Source organism: Callospermophilus lateralis, chromosome 8 (assembly GCF_048772815.1).
Source record: "Callospermophilus lateralis isolate mCalLat2 chromosome 8, mCalLat2.hap1, whole genome shotgun sequence".
NCBI lineage: Eukaryota > Metazoa > Chordata > Mammalia > Rodentia > Sciuridae > Callospermophilus > Callospermophilus lateralis.
The window spans coordinates 101,876,102-101,890,421 of record NC_135312.1 but is presented as its reverse complement, the minus strand read 5'-3'; positions in this window follow the sequence as shown (position 1 = coordinate 101,890,421).

The window sequence follows — 14,320 nt, the reverse complement described above, 5'->3', positions numbered from 1 at the left end:
TGTGACTGCTATGGTTTAAATGTGTCCCCCTTCAAAATTTAGGAGTTTCCAATGTGACTGTATTAAAAGAGGTGCGTCTTTGTAAAGACCATCTAGAGTTTGCTTAATATGTGCAAAGACCTGGGTTTGGCGCCCAGGTGAGCCTTTAGGAGAGGTGAGCCTTTAGGAAGTGATTAGGCCATAAAAGTTTTCCTCATGAATGAGATCAGGTGCCTTTTTAAAAGGGCTTGAGGATTTTCCCTCTGGCCCTTTCACCTCTGCCCTGTGAGGATCCAGAACTTAAGATGCCATCTTAGAAGCAGAGATCAGACCCTAACCAGAAAAACAAACTGCTAGCCTCCAGAACTGTGAGATACATTTCTGTTCATTCTATGTTACCCAGTCTCAAGAATTCTGACACAGTAACATAGAAAGGACTAAGTGACTTTATCAGCAAAGCAAATGTGTGCACTCCTGGGGCTTGAGTAGTTTGCTAGAATGGTTCACACAATTTGAGAGACACTACTATGTTTTCTGATTTATTATGAAGAATATCACAAAGGTACAGATGAACAGCCAGATTGAAAAAATGCATACTGCAAGGCATGTGGTAAGAAGCTTCCATGCCCTTCTGGGCACAATCCCCTCACCAGCTGGCCCGGCTGGCAACAAAAAAACCCACACAAACACAGAAATACTTTCTCAGGGTTCAGGGACACCTCTGAGGCCTCAGGTATCAGCTCCCAGGCTAGAAGGCAAGGGGAGTAAGGAAGGCAAGGGGAGTAAGGGAGGCAAGGCAAGAGAGCAAGCACACCCTGAACTCCTCTATTGATTTAGGGGAAAGACATTGGATAGAAAGTTCCACCCAAATAAGGCAAGGGATTGATTTCAAAGGGTGGAGTCTTGCTTGGTGATGTCTTGTGGTCAGCAGATTGATTGACATCTTGGAAAGCCACACGCATCTCAGGGGCTGTGTGGGATCACAGGCAGAGCCAGAGAAAAGGCACAGAAACATGGCACAGCTCAATCGGGCAGTAACATCACACCAGTCCCTTCATATGCTCAAATGTGCCTAGCTCTCTCTCTCTCACACACACACACACACACACACACACACACACACACACACACACGGCTGGTTTAGGACACCATCCTTCAGGCACCTCCATGTGATCAGCTACCCAGAAGCTCTAAGAAACAATACTTTGTGGTTTTATGTGAGTTTTTAACCACATAAACACAACTGATTCAATCTTTGACTGTTAGTGATTGAATTCCATCTCTCAGCCCTTCTCCCCTAACTGGAGGTCAAGGGCAGGGATGAAAGTCCCAACCTTACAATCATGTCTTGGTCTCTCCAGTGACCAGTTGGAGAAACTATCTAGGGGCCCCAGCCACCTGATTGCTCATTGCAAGGGTTTTAGGAGCTATATATAGAAAACACTGAAGACCAAATATATACTCCACAATATTCACAAACTTGAATATCTCAGTGCTACCACAACCCTGAAGACTTGAGATTTTATCTTCAGTTCAGCATCATTTATCATTTCTGATTTTCTTTGTATCCAGTTATTCTATCAATCAATAAATATATGTCAATGTGAAAGTCTAATACACTATCTCCTTAGTGATTTACTCAGACTTTTTTTTTTATCAAATAATTAATCAGGTATACAATTCTAATTGAATTTAGGACATATCACCTAATGTCTTTTTCCATATCCTTTTAAATTCAAAGATCTCATCACTATAGTATCTAAGGTTGCTTTTTCCAAGAATTTAATGAAAATTTTACTTCATGTTCAGATTTGAGTTAACTGTGCTGAACAGAAGGAAACAGTTTTTAGGGCTCTTTAAAACTGCAAAATTAATAAGTATTTATCAAAACATGTCTCTGAATTATATACAACAATAAACAGCAATATATGTGATAGAATTTACAGTCAAATTTAAAAACAGTAGAACTTTATAATTTACATAAAACAAAATTTAAATTGCCAAAATAACCCATACACAGTGGGGGTGTGTTATATGATTTCTCTTTCCATTGCACCCGCTTGCTGAACAAAAAAGGGTGGCATACCGGAGATATAGTAAAAGTAAAGACCTTATTTTTGTTTTATCAACAGACTGCTTCATCCTCATTCATATACAGTTATGCTCATGAATATATATAGCTAATAAAGCAGCAGTGTTTTATTTTTTTCTGTATTACTTTATTATTAACTCCTTGGTTCTTCATTGAAAGGCATGCTCTTGTGTTAAGAAGGTTGGGTCAAGTAGGTTTAGGTACTTTTCATAATAGTCTTCAACACCACGCAGTTGATAGAAGGGAAGTAATGCACATGCCTGATACATAGAACAAGCAGGAAACACAGGAGAGACCATGTGTCGGCGCCCTTGTGAAACACCTCTTTGAGTGGAAGTGATGAGCCTATAAAATATGAGCAAAGCACAGACTCTACTCTCTAGTCACAGCAATAAATAACAGAGGCTATACTTGAGAAAAATCCTTGATGGGCGATCTGGAATTCTCAATACAAACACAAGTATGTCTGATAGCTCTTAAAGGTTCATGAGAAGTAAAGAGAAAGTTGTAATTCTATGATCTTGGAAAATTCTGTATAAATTAGGGAAAATAAGATGCTTTGTGTTCTTCTTTTACTCAGTCATATTCGGCTTCTAAAGAGTGGGGGCTGGGAGGGTAGGAAGATAACAGAAAAAAAACACATTGGGCTACTTGTCCACACCTCGTTGATCTTTCAGGATGCTCATGATAATGCATTTACATCTTTGTCCTTGGTTTCATATGCATCCACAGAAGCTCTAAGTCTTCCCACTAATCCTAATTAAGGACTCTCAAGAATACTTCCTGTATTACTGTCCATTGACTTGAAGCCTTTGTTGGTAAAAAGGCAAATAAAAGTCCACCTAATAAAAATATTTCTGCATATGATAGGAAAATACAGTTTATAATTTGCAAATCTGAAAACCTATTATATTTTTGTCATGTTAAGTTAGACAAGGCAGTTTCTTACAAGATCTATTAAGGCAGAAATTGCAACATACTTGGAATTATTTACAGAGTTCCAGCATAGAATAGTTGCATAGTGAATTGAAAAACAGGTCTAAGCAAAGAGAGAGAACCAATAATAATGCTTATTTTTTGGAAAACTAAGAAGAAACAAAATATTTTGCAAATGAATGAAATTTAAAATTCAAGTTTTCAACATTCAGACACATTTGTGAGTAATAAGAAATTAATGTATTTCTAATATAACAATCATTCAGAGCCAAATGTTCTCCAGTGAAAAAAGAATTTAGGAATTGATTATGAACACAGTAAAATTTTATAATAGTTTCTCATTTATTATTGATTACCTACAAAAAAATGTGTCTGTACTAAGTTGATAAGAAAAAATATTACTAATTTATGAGATGACCATATTAACATTATGACCACCTTACTGGAATTAAAAAAAAAAACAACTCTGCTTTTCTCCTTGCTTTGAAACAATGATCAAATTACTTAGACTTTTGTCCATATAGGTACCTCATTACAAAAGTTGTTAATATTGACTTTCTTGTAGGGACTGTGAAAATTAATGAGATAATAATCCCGTCTCTAATGTTGAGATAGAAGTCAGGAAAATGCCACATTATCTACTGTAATGAGGAGCAAAATGCTGCTCCTAAAAAGGAAACAAAATTGCTTTTACTCAGCTAAATACAGAACCATTGACCTATCATCTAAGTCTCTCCCAATCTCATGGCAACTCCAGGATTATTATTATATTTTAACAGAAATTCCTTCTATAATTTATTACAACTTTCTTATGAGATAAGGTAAATTGAAGCATGTGCCAAGCTATTTAATGACTAATAACCACATACCTTCAACTAAGCATATCTTATCATAAAAAGACATTATTACTTTACTGCTTGTAGTCTCACATGTGCCTGACTGCTCTAACACTGTTTAATATACTGCTCAGTGGTTATTGGCAAGTTAATGACCATGTCATTTCCTTTTGAATAAATGAATAATGATAACAATATCTAGACCCAAAGAGCCCAGCACATAGGAACTTTATTGTTACCATATACGGTTGTGTAAACTGAGGCTTACAGGGGATAAGTAACTCTACCAAGGTCACCTAAGTGATGGTCAGCACTAAGATTGGATCCTGGGTCAACTAGATACGGATTCTGGGCTCCTGACCATCAACTTCTACTGCCTTTGCCAAATACCACATATAATTTGATTCAGTATCTTAATGTATTCTGTTAAATTCTAAGAAAGGCTAATCAAATGTTAAATATGCAAATTTAGAAACATTTATATCATGAACTATGTAATACTTTCAAAATATCAGGCCCAGTTTTGATGTTCTTAAAATATTATCAAAATATTATTTTATTAAATATTTACAAACTGAATAATTTAGATAATCTTTATATTAACAAGAGAATAAAAATGTATTAAATGCTTAAGAAGGTGTGAATAACATTTTTATGAAAAATAAACCCTCATAATTGGATTAAAATACAAGAAGAAAAACCATGGTTATAAACCTTTTTGAGGGGACAAATTTCTGTATAAGAAACATTTGACAGTGTCACCATACACCTTGATGTCCCTCCCTGAATCTGCTCTCTTTTCGATGTCCCTTTCTATACCATAGTATGCTGAGGAACAGTTTGAATAGCTAATGATAAACTAATCATGTTAGAATTTACAAATGTCACCTCAAACATCACAAATTGTAAATCTATATTACAGAAAAAATCACATTGCCTTTATATAGCCATTATAAACATACAAAAGATATTTGCCTGAAATTTCAAACACTGTTTTGTTCTGAGAAACTGATTTTGCACTGCCTCTTACTGACTACTATGCACTGCTTTGGTGAGTTTTCACAAAGTATAACATCTCAATTTTTATGTTGTAGTTTTCTTATACTCTATCATCCCCCCAATACTTTTCATACTTTTTTCTATTCTTTGTGAACAATGGTAAAATAAGAGTAGTACACCCAAATGGTTTTTCCTGAACACAGTTACAGGATTATTAGGGGGAAAAGTCCTTCAATTTGGAGTGAATTCATTTTCCCTTTGCTTTGCGTTCAGTTCAGATGGAGTGTCCCTGACCCATTTGCCATTCCATGAATATATATTGGGCATCTGAACCAGAAGCTGAAAAAGTCAATCCAATATCTTATGGGCCACTCCTGAATTAGCAAGCTTCATATTGGCTTAGAGGCTCCAGATCTTGCAGCTACTTCAGAGATCTAGATGGAGATCAGCTGCAGGAGGATGAACTTGCATGGGATGAAGATTTGAAGAATCAGATGAATTTCTGAACGGGGTTGCAAGATAGTAGAAGTGAAGGAAATAAAACAGAAATTAACGGACCCTTACATACTAGTTATATGAATAAAACCTTAAGGTCACATTCTTTTATAGTACATTTAATAAGTAGCTACTAAGTGGCTTTATTTCAGAAAGCAATAGGAGATATCAAGTGCATTCAACTTTGTGGAATGATATCCTTTGATGCATACAATCCTGACAACTGCTTTGAATTTAAATACGTGAAACTAATCTTACCATATTTCTATAATTCCTTTTCCCCATCTCCCTCCATTTAATAGGTTCCTTATAATCCAGTGCTTATGGAAACTTTAGCCCAAATTTCTTGTAATTTCAAATATATCTGAATGTTCTAACACTAATTGATGCACAATTTCCAGTGGTTATTGACACTCAGTGTTATCAATTTCTTTTGAATAAATAAATAATGATAATTATAGACAACAATGAAATGCCTGTTAGATAGAACTGTAACCTTCAGTAAGTAAAATACCAGTCATCTCAAAAATAATAATGAATGATATATCCAATTGTTATTAGAACTAATAAGAAAGCACTTGCAATACGTGTTACCAATAAATATCCATCCCTTACTGCCTAAATATTCCTATAGAATTCAACTAAATATTTCCACAGAGTGAAAGATATGTGGATGGAGTGGAGCTTTTCTATATTTTGATTTTATTTTTTTAAACAGAGGTCCAGAGGAAGAAGCTGGTCAGGGAGAGAGCAGTCAGCTTTCTATTCTGGGATAGCTGGGCAGCCGTGCATTAGTAGTCTCTTCCACATTGTGTTTTTGCTGGAGAAATACTTAGCATAAAAATTGTCTGGATTAAGGCGGATATCTGGCTTCCCTTAGGTTGCTCTTGGGCAGAACTATTTGAGTGGACTTGGAGGCCTCACATTCTCAGGAGATTAAGCCAGTGGAAATAAGCCTGATCCAGCACTGGTTATCTCTTTGTATCCAGTAGGACAAACCCTTATTCACAGTAATGCAATTTCTGATGACGTTTATTTTTTCCAGTTTTACTTTAAATTGACTTAAGTAACAAAGTGATAATCATTGATGTGAGCTGAGGGATCTTCATATCCAGGAAGAAAAATGCAAAAAGCTTAGCCCCAGTTGGTGTTCAGCTTGGGGATTTAGGGAAAAATCTGTGACCTGCTTCTGAGAAGGACTTCCACCCTGTGACAGCCAGCATCTGCACCATTGCATCTGGATGCAACACCTGGGACATTTGGAAGGGTCTTTAACACCAGCTTTTCCTGGTTTAGAAAGTATTTAAATCAAGAGAACTCACACTTTCCTTATCTTTTCCTTGAGGGAAAAAAAGGGGGGAAATTGTTTACTCCTATCATATGTTATTGTTTTTGCCTGAGGCCTGACTGCTCCCTTAACCCCTAATAAACAGAGGGGAATTTTATTGACTAATTCATTTTCAAAGGGACTTAAAAGGCATTAAGCAATCAATTCTCACATTGTGTCCAATTTGGGTCTCTCATTCACTCCCTTGCCTGAAAAGAACCTAAAAGCAATATTCATATAAAACATTCATCCAAGAGATATACTGCATTTCTTTGCTACTATTGACCAAGACACAGGCTTCTTAAATACTGGCTGCTTTTTATTATTTTCCCTTCTCTCTTTTTCTCCTGTTTGGTTTTAATATTTTGAATTTTAAATAAGAAAATTTTGTTTACTCTTATAAGCATCAATATGAATTCTTTGTAAAAAACCTAATTCAAATATCACAAAATTAAAATATTTATAATGGTAGTTACAGAGGCAAGGGAAGAACTTGCCCGAATATTGTTTCTTTTAACTAACACCTTCCTTCAAATGATAATGGTGATTTTGACAAAAAAAGATTTTTACTGGAAGTAACTGAAAATGATCTCTGTATTGTCAGATTTCATTTTTCTTTATGTGAAGTACTTTATTTGTGGAAAACAGTGGCTTTTATTTTTCCATTACTTTTTTGATTTAAATTATAAATCATATACCTCAAGGCATCTGTGCAAGGAAAGATAATCACTTTTTAAAGATTCACTTCAAATTCTAATTTCTACCTGTTTCCACAAAAATATATGTATAATATTGTTGATTTTTTCTACTTTATCAATTAGTATGAATTTTCCAACAATTATATGTTGAAGTTGTATCAGTAGCTCATTTTAAATTGCAATTTTATCAGGGGCCCTATTAATAATTAAAACTGCAATTGGTCTCATCAGCTTTGCTACCTATATATCATTTTTTCTATACTTTACTCATTTATCTTATGTCTTTATTTTACCAAACAGGAATCTTTTCTTTAAGCTTCCTAAAAAGCCAATTTCATATTACAATTCTAATCTGTAAAGAAAGAAACTACACACCAATGCATGAATAACTTTACTGTTGTTACAACATATGTGAAGAGTGACTACTATATTATTAAAAGATCCAATTACACATCACCAAGCCACTTCTAATTACAACTGATCTCTTTCAGAAAATGATGTCTTACTCTCCTCTAGAAAGAGGAAAGGAGAAATGCCAAAAGGCAGTACTAAAGTAACACATCTTTATTTATTCCATTTCCAATAACAAAAAAGTTAGATTTGAAAGTGATTTTTTCCAACATGGTAAAACATGAGAAAATTCTGATAATGTTGAGATAAATTCATCTTAAAATCAATTAGAAAGAAAATGTAAATTGAAGGAAATTATTTTAAGTTAACACACCAGGAGTGGGATTAGGTTGTCACTTAGGAAATGAAATTAATATCAAGAAAGGAAGTTCTGGGTTCAGATCGTAGTCTCTGGCCCTATTACGTAAATGTCTGTATTTTGGGGAAGCTATTTCTATGAACCACTAGTTCCCCATAGGTAAATTTCTATCAGAATTGTTTGGTTGAGATAAATGCTTATAAGAGAAACTAAAAAATAATAAAAAGTATTAAATTTTTAATACTTGTAGAAATAAATGACTAAATCATGTGTATCATAAAAATGTTCTTTTTGTGTTTTCATTTTTATAAGCAAAGTCAAAATTTTAGTACAATAGAAATGTTAACAGGTATAATTTTCTTAGAATAATTAGCTAGCTTATATATTGTTGTCATTTTATCTACCATATTTCTGGAATTTTCCTTTATAAAATTTAAAATCTTTTTCTGTTATCTAATATTGTTAACATATTATCACAGTTTTCATTAATGCATAATTACCTTTATTCTTCCATATTTCTTTTTTGCTGGAGACTAAGGTAAAATTGTGGTTCATTAATTACACCATCATAAAGATCCTTGTCTATTTGATTACTTCATGCATTTTTATGTGAATTTCCCCTTTTTTGATTTTCTCCCCTGACCTTGTTATGTTCATTTCTTAATATCTTTGTGTTTGTATATTACAGTTTTTTATGCCACTGAAAACAACTCATTTTAAACAGAACTGAGCATATCTAAACTTGAATAATCTTAAAAAAAAATCCTAACATGCTAGACATGATAGGTCAAGACTATTCATATTAAGTAGTATCCACAACATTCCAAAGTGAATTTAAGGACCAAGGGAAGTGTCAGGAAATGACGTACCTAAAACTCACACTGAAACTGAAATAATATATTGGCAAAACAAGCAGCAAAATCATCCAGAGAGAGGAAAAGAAAATCAAAGAGCCATGAAAACCTTACAGCTAAACTATTGGCCAGATATTTTTCTCTCAAACAATGTTTCTAGATTTGTTTTATGGTTTTAATTTTACATTGTCTGTAGGAATTGGCAAAACTTTTACACACATTGCTTAAAAGAGAGAGCCCAGCCTAGAGCACTGATGAATTAAAGAATGATCAAATATATTGCAGTAAGAGTCTTAGCAGAAAACAGTAGATCACCTTACATATGTTGAACTGTTCTGTTTTGTAAAACAACCAAATAAGTTTTATGAAGACTTCTGATTGGTTTAGGAAAATGAAAGATCACTATTTAGGATGGTGTCACCATTCTTAACCAGATGCTTTGTTTTCTGGGGATTCTTCTAGTAGTTGATTGGGACAGGCATTGACATTTTTTAAAATTTAGTATTTATTTTAATTAGGTATATGAATGCATTTTGATTCATTGTACACAATTGCAGCACAACTTTTCATTTCTCTGGTTGTATGTGATATAGAGTCACACCATATGAGCAGTCATATAAGTACCCAGGGTAATGATGTCCATCTCATTCCACCATCTTTCCCACTCCCATACCTTCTCCTCTCGCCTTCCCACCCTTTGCCGAAAGATTCTCCATTTCTCCTATGCTCCTCCCATTATGGATTATATAATAATAATAATAATAATAATAATAATAATAATAATAATAATAATATATTAAAATGAAGAATAATAAGAAAAGTCTGTGAAAACCAGGACTAAAGCTCATACATGCTAAAACATACTTCTCCACAATCAAAACTATCATGTTTCTTACCTGTGACATTCCTTAAAAACACTCCTCTACTTGCAATTAAGAATCAGATCAAAATCAAAAATCCATCTTGGGGCTGGGGTTGGGCTCAGTGGTGAATGCTAGCCTAGCATGTGTGAGGCACTGGTTCTATCCTTAGTACCACAAAAAAAATATTTTTAAAAAGTTTTTATGTCTATCCACAGCTAAAAAATATTAAAAACATCAACACATGTCTTCGCTTGATTAGCTAAAACCTTTTAAGAGCCCCAACTCCTTTTTTTAAATTACTTTTATTTTTTAAATACACGGCAGCAGAAGGAATCACAATTCTTATTACACATATAGAACGCAATGTTTCATATCTCATTTCTTGGCAAACTTCCACTCCCAAACAAACCCCTCTGTTCTACCAATGACTTTGTTAGATAGTTATCACTGAATGTGGAAGCAAACTCAAAATTTCTGAGATAAATACTTATTTTACAGATTGTAGGGTTTTTTTCCCCCTGAAAACAGGAAAACTTGGCTTAAATGAATTGTGGCAGCTAGCTGTTTAATATAAGCCTAAGGTAAATGTTGTCTTTGTGTAAATAGCTATTTTATTATGGTTTGTTTACATATGCAGCTTCACATAGAAAGTAACTCCCCATATTTAGAAAATCCTTTTAAATAACTATCATTTACAGATTCCTTTTCTAATATATTTCTTCCAACAAAAACTAGGTTTAATTAGCTCCTTCCTCACTAGGCTTTAGTAGTTAAAATCACAGTTCATGACATTTCTCTTCTCGATCAGCTTTCAAAATGGATGATAAAGGGAAAGAGAAAATATTGTTGCAAGGGGGTGGTTGTTGTTTTTACTATTACTGTAAATAATAACCAGCATTTACATAACATGTTTTGATTTTGAATGTGCTGGCATATGAATTACCTCATTAAGTAAGACAAATGAAGAAATTTGCAGTTAATAATTTCAACTCACGAATGCAATAGTTTAATTTTTTCTTCTCATTACCAGACTTGAGGAGAATGTCTATTAGGTTCATGTTCATTATCTGTGAGGATTCCAAATGCAGTTGGAATGGAGCAGTGAAGTGGAGAAGAATGACGGACTGTCAAGCTGTGTGATTAGAAAACAGAAAAAGATTTTGGCAATAATATAAGTCACGAAAGATTGCAGAACAGCGATGGGTACACTGAAATAAGAAGGTAGAATACAGTCTAACCTTATGTAGCAAATAAATAGCACTAGAGCATAAGAAACTAAGTATTAATACTCCTTTATAAATTGCTTGGTATAAAAACATGTCTTAAAACATTTACATGGACAATATGAGGATTTGATTTGAGTTGCTTATGAAAAGATTCATAATAAAAGTAAATCACTCTTTGTCTACCAGTACCAGCTAAAGGTAATTTGATGCTTCCTGCAACATAAAGCCTATAGGTAAATATTTTCTTCTAATTCTTTAATTTGAAATATCTTTCTTTCTATACAGTTATAGAAAGAAATAGCTTTCTTTCTATACAATTATAATTTAGTAATTTTGTTCTAATATAAGTAACAGAGATAAATCTTAATATAACTGGAAAATATTACATCCTTCTTGAATCTTTCCAACCCACTCCAGGAGGCCCCCCCCCAGCCTTTTGCAAACCTTCGAACATGATTATTAAAAAATAAGATTAAGATCTCAGAAGCCTAAGATAAGTTTTCTAAAGGTGCCAAAAGTATCCTGAATTTGAGGGTAGGTACCAAGGATAACTGAAGACAGTTGTTCCTCCATTTCTACAGATTCTGTATCTGCAGATTGAAAGAAAAATACACTCAACCAAATATTGTGTATTATGTATTTAGATCTATAATGATTGCATCTGTACCAAATGTGTATACTTTTTCTTACCTATTCTCTAAACAATGTAGTATAACAACTATTTACATAGCATCTACACTGTATTAAGTCTGATACATAATATAGAAATTATTAGTGTGTCAGTTATATGCAAATACTACAACTTTAGTAGTAGTAGTAGTTGTTGTGGTAGTAGTATTACTAATAGTATTAATAGTAGTAATATTTGTAAAGTGTTTGTTTATCCACCAATTTGATATCTGTAAGAAAAGGATTCGGGAAGCAGTCCCCCAAAGACACTGAGGCATGACTACTATAAGAAAATGGAATATTGTTCTTGTTTGATTTACCTCTGACTGAAGCAAAGAATAATGGGAAGGAACACTACAAAGAGGAAGGGGGTTAAAACAGCAGAATGAGTCAGGAAGAGAGAAATATGGAAGAAGTTTAACGACATGTGAAGAGTGGATAGAATGATGGGAGACCAAATTATGAGTTGTAGAAATATCTACAGATATTCTAACATGATATTTCATATTCAATTCAGTTTATATTTTAGCAATGTATATTTATAAGCCTCAATTTTTTGAGATCTTCTGTACATAAAGGTTTCCCATGTGTTCATCTCTGTATTATGTATATGTATATAAAATAAGAAAAAGGTACAGTAAGAAATCAAGAGAAGTGTGTATTTTAAATAAATAGTTCAAAACATTAGTAAAAATATGAATACAAAAAGTTGCAATGAAAAATAATAGTTAAACATTATTTAATTCTTTCCTAGTGCTGGTCCTGTATGGAACAGCCAGCCATAGATTTTGTGTTTGAGATTATAAGGGAAAACAAGATATCAACATAGTGTAATCCTGACCATCTAACACTAGGTAAGAGTGGCTAGTAAGTCAGTGTTAAAACGTTTGGAATGCTTGAAAACCTTACCAGAATTTCTTTGCTTTCATAAGGGCTAGGGTTTGTGGATATGTATGAGTGGATGTGCCACTTCTTTCAGCCAAGGCAGGTGGGGCTGGGTAGGTTCTCATGGTTATGTCTGGCATCAAAATGTATTTTAATGATTAAGTTTGGTGTACCTGTTGATCCAGACATGGAATCAAGCTCTTTTCTTCCAGATACTTAAATACTGAAGGCCACTAATAAAAAAGTGGTCAATTCTATCTGAATAATTTTAAATTGTGATAAAAAATTCATTTTGTTTAAAAGGCCTGCAAAGTCAGATAGGTCATTCTATAATGACAGGATTTCTTCAACTTTGACAGCTTAGTGTAGAGGAAAAATAATGAGAAAGGAGTCCATGGAGATGATAACTATTTTGTCTATTTATAATTCCAACCTAGTATTGACCATTACCTAAGGCTAGATACTTTATTATTAAAAAGGTTTATTTAGATTATAGTTGTGGAGATTGAGAATGCAAAGAGAATGATGTTTTTACTGGGGAGAGACACCCTGGCTATGTCACTGCATGGGAGATGGCATCATGGCAAGAGTGCATGTGAGAGGTGCCAAAAGTATCCTGAATTTAAAGGTAGGGACCAAGGGTAACTGAAGACAGTTGGTACTCCACATCTACAGATCTTAATAAGGAAGAAAGTCAGAAAGATGAACTAGAACTAACCAGGGTCCCACAGAAATGTCATTAATCCCTGTTGAGGGCACACACCTCAATGACAAAGGATCTTCCACTAGATTCTACCTTTAAAAGACCCTGTTACCTCTCATTGTGACATACCAAGGACAAAGGTTCTAGCACATGACTCTTGGAGGACATGACAACACTCAAACTATATTTACCTGTCAGCAATCCCTATCAATAGACAGATATTTTTTTTCTAGGACTTCATTAAATTTCTATCAAGAAAAAAATATGTGTGTGTGTATATATATATATATATATATATATACACACAGAGCTGTATGCATGTGTGTATACATATATAATAAACTATTTTGTCTATTTATAATTCATATATGTGTGTGTATGTGTATATATATAATATATACACACACACATATTGGGACTACTTTTTCTTCTAGTAGCTGCAGAGTCTCTCTTCTAATGCCTAAGTCCTTAACCCACTTTGAATTGAGTTTTGTATAGGGTAAGTGAGAGATTCAATTTTATTCTACTACATATGTATGGATTTCCAGTTTTCCCAGTACCATTTGTTGATGTTAAGGTCTGTAAACAAGTCAAGATGGCACCTGGCATTTTGCCAGAGGGAGTGGTTTGTGAAGTAACGCCAGCAAGCCATTAAGTGTGGAGATTCCTTAATGACTGACTGCTGTATCTAGTTTATGTTAATTAAGATAAGCTGTGTGTAATGTATATATACCCTTCCTGTCCTACAATAAATGGCTCCCACTCCTGCTGTATCAATCTACACAAGTTGCTCGTCACTCCCCCCCCCCCCCCGTTTATTTTGCTACACCCGGACTGCGGCATGTTGAAGAGGCTATCTTTTCTCTAATGTATGTTTATGGTGCCTTTGTCTAATATGAGATAATTGTATTTATGTGGTTATAACTCTGTGTCTTCTAATCTGTTTCATTGATCTTCATGTCTGTTTTTGAGCCAATACCATGCCATTTTTTTTTACTATACCTCTCTAGTATAATTTTTTTTAAAGAGAGAGTGAGAGAGAGAGAGAA